This window comes from Gallus gallus, chromosome 3 (assembly GCF_016699485.2).
Source record: "Gallus gallus isolate bGalGal1 chromosome 3, bGalGal1.mat.broiler.GRCg7b, whole genome shotgun sequence".
In the NCBI taxonomy this organism is placed as follows: Eukaryota; Metazoa; Chordata; class Aves; order Galliformes; family Phasianidae; genus Gallus; species Gallus gallus.
Window position 1 is genome coordinate 39,328,262 of NC_052534.1, and position 16,951 is coordinate 39,345,212.

Here is a 16,951-nt window from a genome sequence, read left to right on the forward strand (position 1 = left end):
AGCCCCAACCTCCTGCCCCGTGCCAGCTCAGGCTGCCCAGGGTCCCATCCAACCTGGCCTCGAGCACCTCCAGGGAAGGGGCACCCCCAGCTTCTCTGGGCAGCTGTGCCAGCGCCTCACTGCCCTCCCAGTGAAACATTTCCCCCTCATATCTAATCTAAATCTCTCATCTTTTAATTTAAAACCATTCCCCCTTGTCCTATCACTATCACTTTTGCAAGGCTTCCCTAATAGTGTGGTCTATCAAAGCCAAACACAACTTCTTCACCTTGTTTTGTTCTGCTATCATCTTTATACACAACCCAACATCTCATCTCCTTTTTTCTGCTGAGGTCACGGTACCTTTTTCTGAGGCCCTCCCCTTTAAGTTACATTTCACTGCAACAGTATAAATTTCTGCTAAAACTCTCCCCAGTTTTGTGTTGTAGTTAATTTTAGTGCTCTCTCATTTATGAGGTATCTTCTCCTCCTTAGCACATGCATATTTTGCTTTCACTGGTTTCTCTAAACTAATAATTATGACTATGGAAAGAAGTAAAACTATTAGTTTTATAGAAGCTGTTGACTGTCTATTGACAACAGCTTTGTATCAAGTCTGCTGAAGTAGTACTTGCTTCAGTTATAGAGTCATAGAATCATTAAGTTTGCAGAAGACCACTAAGATCCTCTTAGTCCAACCATCAGCCCATCCCCACCATGGCCAGTAGCCACGTCCCTCAGTGCCACATCTACACGTTTCTTGAACACCTTTAGGGACAGTGACTCCACCACCTCCCTGGGCAGCCTGTGCCACTGCCTCACTACTCCTTGGGAGAAGAAATTTTCCCTGATATCCAACCCGAATCTCTCCTTAGCTATCATCACATCCACTGCCTTAACCATCTTTCAATATTAATTTCGTAGTAAGCATTTTTCAAGATGTTCTCCAACCTAGGCTTCAAAAATGCCTTCTCAGATACGGATAGTGCTACTATACATGAAAAGTCACCTTGTGTGCTGAGAAGTTTTCATGACATTCGGAGGTGCTGCTACAAAAAAGCCTAGGTTTAGTTAACAGCTAAGAGCTTACTGATGTTCTTGGGTTTCAGACCATTTATTAAGAAATACAGGACATACTAAGAAAGATGTAACCTCATACTCCAGGCTGTGCCCTTCCTGACTTGTGAGAGAATATAATAGGCAGCTGTGCCTGGCAAGCCAAAAATAGACACACATCCTCCTTTCTTCAAATGTGCTGTGCTGCTGCTGATTCAGATGATGTCAGCTTATATCAGTACTAGCTCCCATCACTCAGAGATCAATTTGTCATAAAAGAACAGCTGCACGGGTGCAAACAATGGGCTCATCCAGCACAGTGTGCCTTCAACTTGAGCCCAAAGCTGTGGCCTCAAGAGCAGGAACAAGGCCAGTGCATACAGCACTTCCTCTTTGGCCTCTCCCTCCCTCTGACCAATGTCAGCCTATGGGTTTCCTTAGCTCAGTTCAGATTGTTGGTTAGCGGTTTGCTTGGGTCTCACTGCCTCCCTGCTGCTTGTCCAACCTTCCTTTGAGGCCACTAGCAGCACCCTCCATTGCAAACTCCCCCAAGTCTCCAGCACTGCACATTACACCGGCTCCCGATGTTTGCTTCGGGCCCAGCTATGGCCGGCTTCCTTTTCCAGCTGCCAGGTTTTTATGCTGGAAGGAACATACTTGTCCAAGTGCCCACGCCCCTGATGCCTTTCATATGTGTTACCACATCTTGTGATCCTTTTACAGACTGCATGGTGCAGAGTTATTCAGACTTGCCTTACGCAGAAACTGCTTCATACCTTTGATTGTCTTTGTTGCCCATCTCTACACCTTGTCTTCACTTTTTTTCAGATGAGGTTAGCTATGGATTGCTACAGAGGTGTTATCTTTGTGTTTCCAGCTGTATTGCACGTTCCCTTACCAGAAGGGCATAACATTTGATCTGTATTGCTCTGACTCCTGGCACACACTTGGCTGATATGTAACTAACCCCACAGCTTCTTTCTCAGGGATGGTGGTTCTATGATAGCTTTTCACCTTAAATGAGAGGCTGTTATTTTTCATACTGGTAGGCAGCAATTCAGTTTATACACCCGCCCAGTCATACAGTCCTTTTAGTTCATCAGTTCCTTCTGCACTTCTTTGCAGTCAGCCCTGGTTCATACCACAGCAGATGACCCAATACCATCAGCAGGCTTGCTTCAGCCACACTGATGTTGAACAGCAGAGGATCTAGAGAAGCTAAGCTGCCCAAAGCTATCAAAAGGCAGCAGTTTCATATGCTGGTATTCAAAAGAATCATGGCATGAATGGCAAGAATCATCCTCAGATAGGAGATCCTTTTAATCAGTTTTCCTGCTACTCTGGACCTACTCCAAAAGCTGAAGTTTAACCCAAACTTCAATGCTTCTGCTTGAAGTGGCTTTGTCTCATCTCATGCGCACTCATATAATGCGTACTTTTAAACAAAGAAATCAAACAAACACCTACACCATGATGGAATACTCAGCAGACTGTAATTAATTAGCTAGGTAGATAATCAGCAGCGTTTGTCGGACGGAGAGGATGTGGATTTGTCCCTTTATTAAGAACGGAGCTGCTTTCTGATAACCGCCCTCATTCAAATGCCAGGCTGTCAGGAGGGGCCTGAAGGGAGTTTTGCAGGGAGATTTCACAGAGGACTGGAATGTACTTGGAAAAAAAAGGCCCAGGAGGCAGACACACTTCTGAAGCACGTATTAGCACATGAGAACAGAATTTTGGTTTTTAATGCTTCTCAAACGGCACCCTTCATGGAAGCTCTGACCCAAGTGACCAGGTGAGAACAGCAGAGCTTACAAAAGAAGCCTCCCACCTACAGTTAAGCCCTAATGACTTACAGATATACTCAAGTGTTTAAACTGAGGTGGATGATGTAAGAAATTGCTCATCAGAGCTTATTTATCAGTGTATACAGCACGGCTACCTTCCATTTTACATTAGACAGGAGGGAGTTGGGAGTGTTTGGCTGCTTCTCCATTTCAGGTTTCCATTGAGCCGGTGTATGCAAGGCACAGCTGTCAGGAAAAACAGCCCTACCTGCTCTCCCCCTCCCCCAGTTCCTCCCCAACTGTGCCTTCCTCCCCTTCCCCACACTACTGTCTGCTCTGTGCTGGCAAGCATTTGTTGTACAGCACGCTGGGAAGAGGTGCGAGTTGGAACCTGCTATCTTTTTCACCAAAAGCCTTTCTCCAATTGAAGGCTGTTGCGTAACTACAGCACTGCTTGCTGCACCAGAAGTCCTGGCAAATCCTAACAATCTCTCTCGTGTGCCCTTTCCTCCTCAAAGCACTTCCTGAGCCCCCGTGCCAGCTGAAAATTGCCCTCTCTGCTTTCCATTCCTTGTTTCAGCCTCTCTGATTCTCATCATCTACACATGGCTGCTTCTTTGTATGGTACTTTCACATCAGATTGACAGCAGCGTATGAGAACTCTCCTCTGCACCTGCTGCCATCATGAACAGATTTCCTGTAGCCCTCTCTGTCCTTTATGACCTCTGTTTCATCTCAGAGCTCACCTGCAAACTCTCCTTTTCCTCTTCCCACGTTCATCTTTCTTTTTTATTCTCCACTCAATCACTGCTACACCAGGGGGCTTTTCTGACTCAGTGCTAAATAACATTCACCAAAACACATCGCTGCAGTCAAGCCAACTCTATTTGCAAATTCTAGGCAAATCAAGGGAAAAAAAAACACGAGGTTTTATCTAGCTTAAAAATGAGGAAGCCTAGAAATGTCACACCCATGTATTTTGATTTTTCTAGTATCAAGATATCTTGATATTTTTAAGTTAGGTTCACAGGCGGCACCTGAATATCTACTAGAGAACATACACCCACAGAGGTTCAAGCTATTCTTTTGTCCTGACCTCTTTTTCAGAGTTTAGAAACCCAATACCTTTCAAAGGATGGTATCAGCACAGGCTGGGGATGCTGCATCTCACCATAAGAGCCGAGACAAAACAGGACAATGCCCAGGGCCAGCCAGGGGCTGGAAAATGGCAGCTCCCAGCAGCGATGTGCCATAGCTCCTTCTCCCCATATTGCTGTACTCTGCATAGGGCAGAACCTGCAGAGTGCCTTTCCACAGCCATCTTCTGCCAGAGCCACATCTCTGAGCTGCTGCCTTGTCATCCATTCACTGCATCACTCAGCCTGCCTCCTCATCTTTCCCCAGCAACATCCTTTGTAGGGCAAGCTGACTCTTCCTTCCACGCTTACTTCATTTTCACATCCCAAACCAGAAGAACCAGTTTCAACCTTGGTGGTGAGGCTCTTCCCAAGACATGGTTTGCCTGTTGTAGCAATTAGACAAACCAATACAATGGGAAAGGCATTACAACAGAGGTTTAATAATTGAAGAACCAGCACAATAGAAAAACACGATAAAGGAAAGGAAGAAGATTGTTCATCCATATCAGAAGATTTTAGGTTTGCAAAGCTCCACCAGGGAGGGATCTCCAACCAGAAATCCACCCCCAGTGGCAGTCAGCCCTTAAATGAGGTCTAGGAGAGATGCAGCCAGGCTCCACCCCTTCTGGTCACACAGCTGAATTGCCTTCACCTGTGCTCCCAGGGCTGACCGGGTCCTTTCCCCAGGTGCTCAATCAGTGGTTCAGGCCATCGTTGTCTGATTCTTTTCCAAAGACAGTGGCTCAACTGCATGGTTGTTTTTTTTTTTTTTTTTTTTCTGATATCGGGACAGACTTCAAAACAAGAGTAAAGCTGATAGCTCGTTACGAGTCAGCTCAAAATATTTATAGCATTAAGAGTCATATATCAATGATAACTTCGAAATGTTTCAAGCCCTAATCTGCTGGGTAGACAAATCAAGAAGTTAAGCCTTTGAACGTGTATTTTGACTGCCTTCCCGTAAACTTAAATTAGAACAAGAAAAGAGTGAGTTTCCCCTGAAGATGCCCTGATCAGTAGCCAACAAGCTGAGAGTTCATACTGCTGTTCTCTAGGGCTTCAAAAATGGATGTGGGGACTTTGTGTTGTTAGTGCTAGCGTGGACTAGCCAGAATGAACTCTTAGTAATTCAACAAAGAACAAAACTGGGAGAAATGAAAGCAGCATCACTGGTGTTTTGAAAAGCAGAATAAGCGTGTTTTTCTCCACAACTATCTCTTTTATTGTGCCTCACAAACGCTGGATCATCTCAGATTCATTTGTCTCACATAGGCAAATAGAGCTGGCATGAGTTTCTCTCAAGCATATACCGACATCAGGGCATAGGGGCTGGCTGAGGCCATGTGGGAGAACCCATAACGTGCTCACAATGGGGTAGCTGCATGCATATTCTCCTGCAACTGCCTGGGCGTGCTGGTGGGAATGCTGAGGGAATCAGCATTTCTCAGACTTGAGAGGTGGGAGGTCAATGTCCTGGGTTGTACAGGGACTCCCAAGGCACCCTCAAATGCAGCACAAAGAGTACATATATGTGTTAGCTTTATCACCAAGCTCCTTTGTTTTCCTCACTTGCATGCCAGTACACCTTACATGTGTAGCAGTACTTGAATGACTTATTAAGTACAAGTACACAATATAAGAAGTGTGAACATGTAAAGCATTTTGTTTGTAGCTGGTTGATGGGCTCTGGCTTCTAATCCAGCATGAAGCACTTGATCCATGTATGCCTGTACTGAGACCACCTTCACACCAGGAGCTGCAGGTTATGTACTGAGTGTCTGTGACTACATTAGCAGTAACTGTGAGTTTGGGCTTCTTTTGGTGCTCTGCCATTAGAGCAGCTGGTGGAACTCGCTGCCAGAGGAAGGCTGAGGGTCTTCGTACAGGGAATGCAGGCACTGTGAGCCTGTGGCATATCCAGCAGGCTCCTGGATACAGGACTGGGCAAGGCATTGAGAATTTATTATGCCCTCCCTCTGCCCAAAGGAGGAGGGTGGCACACTTCAGGCAATCAAATCCCACCTTGGGGTTTTACTCCGGTATCTGTGTTTATACCCAAGGTGATGAAGACTGCTGTCTTCCTCTTCCAACTAAATAAAGTGAACTCTACAGCCGCTGATGAAAGGCCTTTTTTTCCAGTTCTTGAATTACTTCTGTGACTCTTTGATGTGCTGGTAGAGAATCCTTCGGTGCTCTTTTTAAATGGGGTCACTCCAGCAGGATATGTATTCCAGAAACGGTTTCACGCAGCGCTTTTGATCCCTGCCCACTTCTCACCAATTGTGTATCCAAAGACGGTCAACACCTTATTCCCCATCACACTGGGAGCTCCTACTGAGTTGCTTCTCTGTTCCGACCTTTCTTAAGTATTTCAGAGTCACTGTATACTCTCTGAAACTCACCTCCTGCAAATATAACCTGTATTTCTTCTTTTTAGGTATCTAATTTAGCTAGATATCTCAAAACTGTACTGAGACATGTCTTGTTGGGAAGGGCTCCCTACAGAGCAGTCCTGGCCACTCCGTGTGATTCTTGTTCTCATCATTATTTGCTATCTGGTGAGTGTTTCCACTTGCTATTTTCCTGGCAGAAATGTTATGTTTTCTCTCAAGTATTGATAAAAACTCACAGAACTCACAGAATCATCTGAGTTGGAAGGGACCTTTAGAGGTCATCTGGTCCAACTCCCCTTCAATGGACAGTGACACCAACAGCTAGGTCAGGTTGCTCCAAAAACACTGAATAGCACTAAGTCTAATACTGCTCCATACAGACTTCCCTATAGTAGCACCCATTCTTTAACAGCTCTCCTCAGACATTTATGTTTTCTCAGTCCACCATGTCTCGTGTCCTTTAACATACTGATTTTATACATAGTACATAGTTTCTCAAAAGTAAAATAATTAAATTATATATAAATAAATCAGACCATTATGTGATTCTTCTTCAAACAGCCTGTGGCGGTGCCTCGCCACCTGCTGAGTGAATGATTTCTGCTTCATATCTAACTTGAATCTCCCCTCTTTTAGTTTAAAATCGTTCCCCCCTTATCTTATCACTCTCAAACTTCACATCCTCACTCCTGCAGTGTTTGCCTGAGAATGTACCGGAGGGCAAAAGAGCGAGCATCTAAATATTTCTGAGGCAACAGGAAGAAACACAATGTCTTCTGTGACCTCTGCATCCCTTGCCACTCACAGGTATTTTTCTGACTGTGCTAAACCCAGCGCCAGCCCTGACAGCACCACTGTTGTTTTAGCCCGATCAGAATCACAAAGGAAATATTCCCCGTGGTCAGCGGTACAAAACCACACGTAACAATGCTGGGAAGCCTTGGCTGTCAGAAATACATCTTTACTTTTTAAGAAATAACCGATACGAATTAAAAAATCCTCCGCATTTTATTCACAACTTCAGGAAATGCCACGAGATGACACAAAGATTGCCGTTCCTTAATGCCTGGAAATAGGAAAGCTGGTTCCATTTCAGACGCCATCAGATAATACTTTTGCCAGAGGATGTTATTGCAGTTTTAGGCTAAATATATAATATAAATAACCTGTCTTCTGCGGTACAAAAAACTGTCTACTGGCTGGAAGCAATTATTGTGAGATAATACGTGGAAGTCTGCCAGCTGGGCTTGTTAGGTTTTCTAGCTCTACATTTATAATATACATTAATGCACACCACTATCTCCTAGCACAGCCGAGGTCCTGTTCTATCACTGTATTTATGAGCCTACTTTATGTATCAGTGGTAATATAATAGGGCTCCAGCAAACTGCACGGAGAACTAATCTAAACCAAACCCTTAGAAGAGATTAATTTCCATCCAGGAAATACACAACACCTTTAAACGGATCACTTTCCACGCGAGTGAATTATTATTCCAATTATTTGGCCAGCTTTACAACTTGCCAATGGCTCAGTGCCAGCTCTTTATTTAACAAGCCAATAAAAAATTGATTACCAAAGTCACAGGGGCAGCTGTGCACAGGATGGCAATGGTGGGGAGAGAGAGGATCACACAGCCACTGCCAGGCCAGCCCCTGTATTAGGTATTAGACCAGTGGTCTAACCAACTATTAGGCATTAGACCAACGGTCCATCGTTTCTCATGGTCAGCAATAAAACTAAACAAAATTGCTCCCAACTGCTATTTGTGCCAAGGAATACATGGGTACGGACCCAGCTTTCCCTCACCAGTGACCCACAGAGAAGGGATAAGGGTCCCAATGGGACATGCAAAGTGTTTCTGCCCTGGGGAAGGGACCTGCATGGAAGAGAAGCTGTCCCTCCAACGTCCCCCATATTTCAACAGGATGGGAGAGCAGAGATGCACAGGGAGGGAAGGAGGCTTGTGACTTCAACAAACCTTTGTATTGCTGGGCCAGCATATAATGAAAACTATGATCCAGACTGGGGGATAAATCATAGGAAAGCCACTGAGAACATCTCACAGGCAGGTGGTGGGACCGGAGTCTTGCCTGCAAAAGAGACCTGTACCACGCAGCAGCTTGTCTGCAGCCACAGTGTACAGCAGAGTGCCTGCACAGAAACGCTGGGGGGGGCTGCCATAACGCCTCCTGTATTCTCTGGGTCTGATCACAGCAAACTGAAAAAATCTCTCCAGAAATGAATGTCTGGGTGCAAATAAGGCTGTATTTGGAGTTCCCAGTTCCCGTGTGATTTGCTATGAAAAAAGGCCGAAGCATGGCTCCATTCACAGTGTTGATGCCAGCCCCTAGAAGAACTGGTGAAGTGAAAGTCACTGAAACAGTGCAAAAGACTGCCTTTAGAGCACCCAGCTAAGGACAACTAAGCTAAGTTGTTCTTCCCTTTTCACTTTTATTTCCTTATTCCTTACATCCTGCCTATTTTTAGAGCGAAAATAGAACAGGGCTGAAAATGCTTCCTTGTCTTCTGAATGTAGTACTGAACGCCCTGCCTGTAGCACAGAAGCAGGATGCTGGGGGGAGAAAGGTGCTGCAAGGCTCTGCCAGCAAGGCTGCAACTTCTCTGCAGACGTCATATGTTCACCACCAGGCGGGCGCCTTGGGCAGAGGGAAAATGCCCTGCTTGGAGCTCATCGTCTACAGCAAAAGACCGAGTGGAAGAGACTCGTTCTAACTTTGAGCCCCCAGTTCAAAGCATCTAATTCTGATTTGTCTGTGTTACTGGCAGACCATGACAAGAGAGCAGAGTCTTCACAAGCTCCTTCAACACCTGTAGGGGCTGAGGCACCTTTTGGAGGCCCTCTTCTTTCCCCAGGTACTACAGGTAGATTGCATTCCTCAGCCAAGAGATACACACCAAGGGAGATGACTCTGGAACATGCCAAAAAGCGTTACTACAATAAAGCGCTATGGAAAACGATGTGCAAGGGAGAAGGTGGTGTGTGTTGTTAGGCAGCCAGAGGGAAAAGCAAGAAAAAGAGGGAAGTAAAAAGAGGGGAAAGAGGAGAAATGCAACAAAGTGAAGATGAGTGGTAAGAGTGAAAGCAACCGCGAAAGAGAAACAGCAAAGAGACCACGGGAACGAGGAGTTGGAGCAAGGGGATCGAGCAGGGGAAAATCAAAAGCTGACAAGTGAGAAATCCGTGCATCCCATGGAAAAGCCTCAAAACTCTATCAATACTATCACTGTTGGAGCTTTTACAAGAGCACACAGGCACAGGCACACACATGCCTACACAAAGATACACAGGTAGAAATAAAATTCTACTGGAGCCAAGCCACCACGTAAGAGTTACAGCTCAATGACAAAAGCATTGTACCTGCAGAGGGATTACAAAGTACTGTAAATTGCTGTGAAATTCGTTTTCTTTCTGACAAATCTTGCTGATCGCTGAGGCCATAATGAAGTGTTGCCTGAAGGGCGAGCCCACACATCCAGGACATGAACACGCACCCCATGAGCATATGGAGCTGCGGTGTCACATAGCACAGAATGAGAGGAAGTTCTCACAATCGCCCGTTTCCCCGTGCTGCACTGAGTGACTGAGTGATCACAAACCACGACTGAAGAACAGGAGTGAGTCACGGAGTTCCAAACAAGAGCATCCACTAATTGTTCCACGGAAGAGGCTCAGAGAAGTATGAAGGAGGGTTTTGTAGGATATTATTTTGCTGATTGTGAGCTTTGCACTCAGGGAGAGCCACGTTCCAGGGTGCGGTATCCCTCATGGACAGGCCTTGTGGTATGAGCCCAGAGCAGCTTTGAAGCTGTTCAGAAGGAACTCAGCCTGATGCAAACCAGAGAGGATTTATAGGCTCAACAGGCAATCACAATCCTGTAGGTAGCCCTCAGCTTTGCCGTCTTCCTTTCTCTTTATGCAGATGAAAGGTTTTCTTCAAACTGGGATGACGTGGGCTTGAAAGGTTTAACCTCACCACGTGAGGTGCAACCTCAGTTTGCACTTTCCTGAATGAAAAGTTAAATGGTGGCTGCTCCTAAATCCCTCCCACCACGTCTCACCGGGGAGAAAGATTTTCTGGTGCAGGAAGGAGGTGATCACATTTGCATTTTCCTTCAAAATATCTGGATTTTGATAAAAATGAATACAATTTTTTTTTTTCATTGCCAGAAATGTGGGGAAAAAAATTACAGGCTGGAAAAGTAGACAAAAATTAGAGAACCTTGCAAAAAAAAAAAATGTTTTTTTTCACGTTATACATTTGGATTTAATCCAAAATCCGTTTATATTAAGAGTGCTTGTCAAATTCTTATCAGAAAAGTAAGAGGCGGCAAAGAGATGTGCCAGGAGACTGATCTAGTGGAAAATTCTCATGTCTGGGGACAATTTCTAGAATAGTAACACTTACGGTCTTATATTTAAAACTACAGCTTGGACTCAGGTGTCTAAAAAAAATGTTGTACTACTGCCAAGTCATTAGCTTACAAAGCTCCAGGCCCTGTCTACACACGAGCCAGCCATCAGTTTAACTAAAATCACTATTTAATCCATTTAGAGCAATCAGCACAACCCTTTTTGTGTAACCAAATTAACCTAAATCAATACAAGCCTGTCGCAAGCAGAGGCAAACAATTTAAGGATATCGACATCGAAACCTGCGTAGCACGGCCCTGAGCGCTGGAGCTCAAGGAGCATTTGGACACTGCTCTTAAACTGCTGTTAATCCAAAGGTTTGGATTTTGGGTGGTGCTGTGTGAAGCCAGGGATTGAGCTCTGTGATCCCTGTGGGTCCTTTCCAGCTCAGGATATTCTGTTCCATTAACAAACTTGCTCACTGCACAGCTCACCACTTTTTCCACACCTTGATGGGTATGCTCAGGGTGTATTTCAAGGAAGAAGTGCCCAGGAAACAAGGCAAAATGACAGGAACACCCCCACACATCAGCTGTTCTGCTTTCAGGTGCTGCACCAGCAAACCCTGCTGGTAACAGTACAGCAGAATGCAATCCCAGAAAGCAAAGGAGCCCAGCATCAGCAATGAAGCAAGGCCACAGACAGGCCAGGGAAAGGCTGTGGGGCACAGAGAACTCTTGTAGCAGCTGTCCTAGGGCTTCCCTGGTACCCAGAGAGAGCGTCACATCAGCACAGAGCTCCCAGTGACTCGAGGGAGAGCTCTGACCTGAGGCACAGCCACGGGATATAGCCATTGAGTATCCCACCAGAGCCAGTCATTTCAGAATGCTGTTGTGGAGGACCTCAGCTGGAATTTCACTTGACTTCATCCAAAAAGACTCAAGGGACTCCAGCACTCTCCTTCCTTTACTCACAGTGCAAGTTACATCCTATAAATTCAGAGGCTCGTACAAGATCTCAGTATTTGTTAAACTGTGGTAGAAAAAGACGGAAATCCCTCTGAAACCTGTGATCTTCCAAAGGCAAAGGAACTGCCCTAAAACAAACCAGCATCTCCTTCCTCCTGTGGCTGCAATCCAGAAAACAGTTTACATGAATGGAGAATTGGGCCCCAAGCTTAGCTAAGCTAAAGATGCTCAGATAGAACCGTGACCATATGATGTACTACAGGGACAACTTTGTATTGCAGAGGTGCCTGGGCAGCAATGGCCATCTCCAACACATTCTTAGACACGAGTCACACCCAGCACAAGTAACAGCTCCGGCTGTGTAATCCCCTTTCAAAGCCTGCTGTGGTGTCTGTGGTGATGCCCTATGGAGCATGCTGGGTCTCTCCTGATGGCCTGGGGACACCTGCTGTCTACCCAAGGGGTTTCTGTGGCAAGCGTGGTCACTGTAGGCAGGCACACAGACACGTTCACACATGCAGGACTGTTTGATTTTATACCAGAAGTTCAACAGCTAAAAGACTTGCATTTTCTTATATGGGTAACGTGATTATAATATATATTAAGGAATTAGGGTTCTGGTCTATGAATCCTTATTAGCACCAGTACTCTTCAGTGCACTGCTTCAGATAAAAGCGTTTGTATAATTCACAGATCTGCAAGTACATGTCTGGCCAAACTTTCTCAGGTATTTTTCTTTCTTTCTCTTCAAAACACCGTGCACACATGATGAGATACACTATTCCCTTGTATTCCCCAAATTTCTGAATAGCAGACAGTGCTGCATATCATTTATTACTACCAGAGATCTACCTAAGTCTAAAAATGAAGCTTATGCTGCACTACTAATCGTATTTTAAGGACATAAAGAGCAAACAATAACTTGTGACTGGAAATGAAGAAAGCCTCTTGTATTTCTAGAGATGGACACTAGATGGCAGAACAAATAAACATTCCCCAACAATTTCCAAAGAGGCATCCTGTCGCTAAGAAGGCAGGAGAGCTGAAATAAAGGCTATCTTTGGAATAAACAGAAAGCCTACAGCTATTCCACTTGGACCAATCGGTTCCTGTAGAGCACAGGCCCTGATAAGACTGGGCTTAAACTTTTTATGTCCTTCACCATGAGTGTTACCTTCAATTTGGTGATGGTCACAAACTCCCATCTCCCTGCACGAATGGCAGCCATCTCCCCTTCTCTCATGCAACACGTTTAAAGTAGGACCCAGGAAAGCTCTACCACAACACTAGAGTAGGTGATACAAGTTTTTAGATGCAGATAAGAACCTCAATTGAGCTCAAGGAATTTAGAAACATTGGTGCAGCTGCCAATGAGTGGAACGCACTTCATGGGTAGATGCCATTAAGAAATTAGAATCTAAATTATTTGCTCCTGCAAAGCAACACTTCTTACAGAGAAAGAATATACCTATTTAAATAGTTAAATAACTAAGAGCATGGGTAAATGCTGAGCTGAAAACGCTGCAAAAAAAGACGTGAGAAGAATCAAGCAGGACTGTTGTGCACCGTGAGATGTCTGCAGGCACCAGACACTGCTCACTCAAGGCCTGTGCCCCAAGCGTGGCCCAGCTCTGGCTTTGCCTTGAGCTGCAGGATGGGGCAAGGTCTGGGGGTCCAGCAGCCCTGGGCAGCTCAATGAATGGGAAACCAGCAGGAAAACATGTTCCACCAAGAGCATAAAGCACAGCAGTTTGCTAAAAGTGGCAGGAAGGTCAGAACGAGTGCTTCTAATGCTGCAATCTGCCCGTGGGACGCTGCACACACTTTGCACATGACCGGATGGCACTTGAGGGACCTTTGCATTTCAGCCCCATAAAAGGACCTGGGCTGCCCTATGAGCTCAATGGCTCCGGAGTGCAACAAGTGCTCAGATCAGCAGCCGTATGAGCTGGACTGGAAGTTGAAAGAGCCAAGCCCAGCTCCTGGCTCCTTACTGATTTGCTATATGACCTTACACCACTTCATCTTACTCATTTTCCTTCGTGGCCATGGCATCTCCCGTCTGTCATCTTCACCTATAGCTGTGAGGTATACAAAGCAAAATCTTAGCCTAAGCCCTTACTGCAAAGAGAGATCCACTCCCTTATACACACCTAACACAAGACTGCCAGCACTTAACAATACTCCCGTGACATTGAAACCCAAGAATGTCCATACAATTGCATCCTTCAAACACCTGGTTCCTGTCCTCAAAAAGTTCATTTTAACAAAACCTGGGCTATTTCCAGACCCACTTACGGACAGTCAAATTTGCCACGTATTTTTTCCTGAAGCCACGAGTGGAGAGGACCTTGAGAAGGAACTAAACGGAAGTGGGACCCGTCCAGATTAAAAGGGATTTGTAAGCCTGCAAGAAAGCAAAGAGCTGTGAGAGAAGTGCCCAAAGATAGACAGTGTCCCACGAAACCTGCTCTGCCCCAGGAGCCAAAGAATAACATCTAACCATGGGTTTAGGAGGTCATCTGGCCTGTTGTGGCAATGGAGGAGCAGAGCTTACACAACAGCCCCTTTATTTGGGAGGAGTAAACATCTGAATGAAAAGAACAGTAGGAAGAAAGAAGATGAACCCACATGACACCGGTCTGTGAAATCCAGTAGGGCAGGCTGGGCACTCAGCCCCCCTCACTGGAGGGCAGGAGGGACACCAGGGCCAGCGGTGTCAGCCTGTGGGAGGAGCTGAGAGAAGCCATCTCCTCAAGCCTGGCCAGTGTTCAGGGAGATACTGACTGGCTCCAGAAGAACCCACAGGCAAGCCTATCCTGCTGCAGTCTGCAAACAGGCCTTTCAAAGGGGTAATGAGTTAGGTAAAGAAAGGTGGAACTGGTGGGAATAGTCCTCAATGACAACCTTCCTGAGAACTGGAGAAGCAGCTTCCTTCATGTTTGTAGACCATTTCTCCTGGCTTGTGATGACTGCAGGCTTCAAAATAACTGAAGTGTGCACAGCAGCAAAAGCAACATGAGATGTGCCAACCCACCCATCCTGACACATGGCACCATGGCTGCCGTAGGACACAGCACCAGGTCTTTGGAGTGCAGGAATAGCAGACCCAGACCTCTCCCCTCACAGCAGAGTGATGTTTTCAGATTTGGAGGTGTGAGTAGACAAACCTGCTTAAGAAACCAACAGATTCTTCTTCCTGCATGGAGATGGTTTACCCCAAGACATCAACTAGACATGGAAAAGATCAACCATGGGATGGGCACGGACAGTGACTCAAAAGAACAGGAAAGCCTAAGAAATATAAGTTAAGAAAGGGAAGAAAGAGTTGAAGCAGCCACGACAGCGAAACAGACAGAATAACAGCATACAAGTGGAAAACAGTGGTCACAGTAAGCATTCCTTTATGTTACGGAATACCTTTAACCCTGTTTCTAGTAGTTGCAAATACAGGTTGATCACCCATCAATGACTATGGCTATCAGTACAGGAATGAAGGTGAAGAAGCATGGGAGATGGGGCGGTATGGGAACAAAGAGCTTAATCTGTGACAGCACAGCTGGATCCTGCAAACCCTGCTCAGAGCAGGACCTGCAGGTTCTCACAGCTCAGAAAATTAAGTTCCCTTTATTCATTACTCAAGAGTAGATGCTTTGGGTATCTCGTGGTCCTAGTCAGCTCCAAGTCTCTTTTACAGCTGAGTCACTCAGTTTCAAGGCGGTTTCCAGCCTCTTGCAGGGCTGCCTTCCTGTCCCATGTCCTCCCCAAGTCCCACCCTAAGCGCATACCCTCTGTCCTGCAGCTCATCCTGCTCCTCCTCCATGTTCTCCCACTCCTTGCCACTCTTCCCCTCTTTGTTTTCACCTTACTTCCTTCCATTTTCCCGCTCTACTGCCTTCTCCCTTCCCAACTAACCCTTTACTGTTGACACTTCAGACTTTCTGAAGTTTTGAAAAGTTCCCTTTCCAAAATCAGAAGCGGTAAACCAAACTGCTATCCTGCAGTCTTCTGGTAAAGGTCCTGTCCTCTCACTTCCACTTCATCTCCTTCCTCCACCATCTTCCTTTTATTTTTCTTGGCTGTTCCTTTGACCGCTCTGAGGTTCAGAAACTCTTTGAGGGTAGTCTCAGAGTCTGGTCCGTAGAATTCTAGAAGGCAAAATATATAATATGAAGTCTATTCTATTTTATTATTTTTTAAATTTATTTTTATTTATTTTGGATAAACTCACTGAAAAATCCAAGTAAGGAAGACTGAGTAGATAGACACACGTGTCCCGTCAACAGGAAGCTTCTCTTATATAACTTCACTGCAGTTCTGGAAAGCTAAATGTGGTTGGATCTATTTTCCTCCCTGCAAATTAGTAGCCAGGACAAAAGTCAAGCATGAAGAAATATCACCTCTGAGAAAGATTTCAGAAAGGCAGATGGTTTTTAGCACACAGAGCTGCCCTCGTGAAACATCTGCTATGACGTAGTCCTGTTCTGGCTGTAGACCAAGCATATCAATGGCTCCACAGAGCAATGGGATAAGAAATGGGAAAACTGCCATTGCTTGTTTAGCAGCTTGTTTTGCTGATAAATGTCTGTCACTTTTCAAATAGCTACAGTCTAATTGTTTTTTGGGGAAAATATTTCCTTGAGCAGGAGGTTTGCAGGCCACTAGCTATTTCCCATCTGTGCTGCTGCTCTAATACACCACACATACACTTTCCTCCCTATTTGGTATTATTACAGCTTCTGATTATAAACACGCAGCCTGAAGGAATTCAGAAATCTCATCTGCCCTTAAGAAGTTCTCTAGGCTTAGTGAAATTTCAAGGTTGGAATTAGAATCAAAACTTACTCTTTGAAGAAACCTCTAAATTCTGCTGGTAGAAATACAATTTTTATACATCCGTCATTTCAAAATCATGAAAGACTGTACAAGGGTAACAGTTGTTTGACAAAAGCAGTGGCTGCTGTGTGCTCATTCCATGGCAGGCTCTCAGTGTCACTCACCTCATCCCCTTTCAAACTGTGACATGAGAACGTTCAGCTTCTGCCCAATAGCTGCTGGGACACACAACATACAGCCCTCTGTTTCGTATTGGACAGTACATCTATTAATGATCCGATAGGCTTTCACCTCACACACATCCTCCTGCAATTACCTGCAGTATAATTAGCAGTGCCGAAAGACACAGCACTACTCTTGTACCTGCCTCAGGTGAAATACTAGAGCTTACGCACGGCTGAGAAAGTAGTTCTGCACA

The 16,951-nt window shown here is 45.3% G+C and overlaps 1 long non-coding RNA gene across 1 annotated transcript; it reads left to right on the top strand.

Moving 5' to 3' along the window:
- Positions 1–5,328: 5,328 nt before the first annotated feature.
- Positions 5,329–10,459, top strand: LOC121110367. Its single transcript, XR_005858104.1, has 3 exons — positions 5,329–5,418; positions 6,399–6,519; positions 7,050–10,459. It is a non-coding gene; the product is annotated as an uncharacterized LOC121110367 (long non-coding RNA).
- The last annotated feature ends 6,492 nt before the right edge of the window (positions 10,460–16,951 follow it).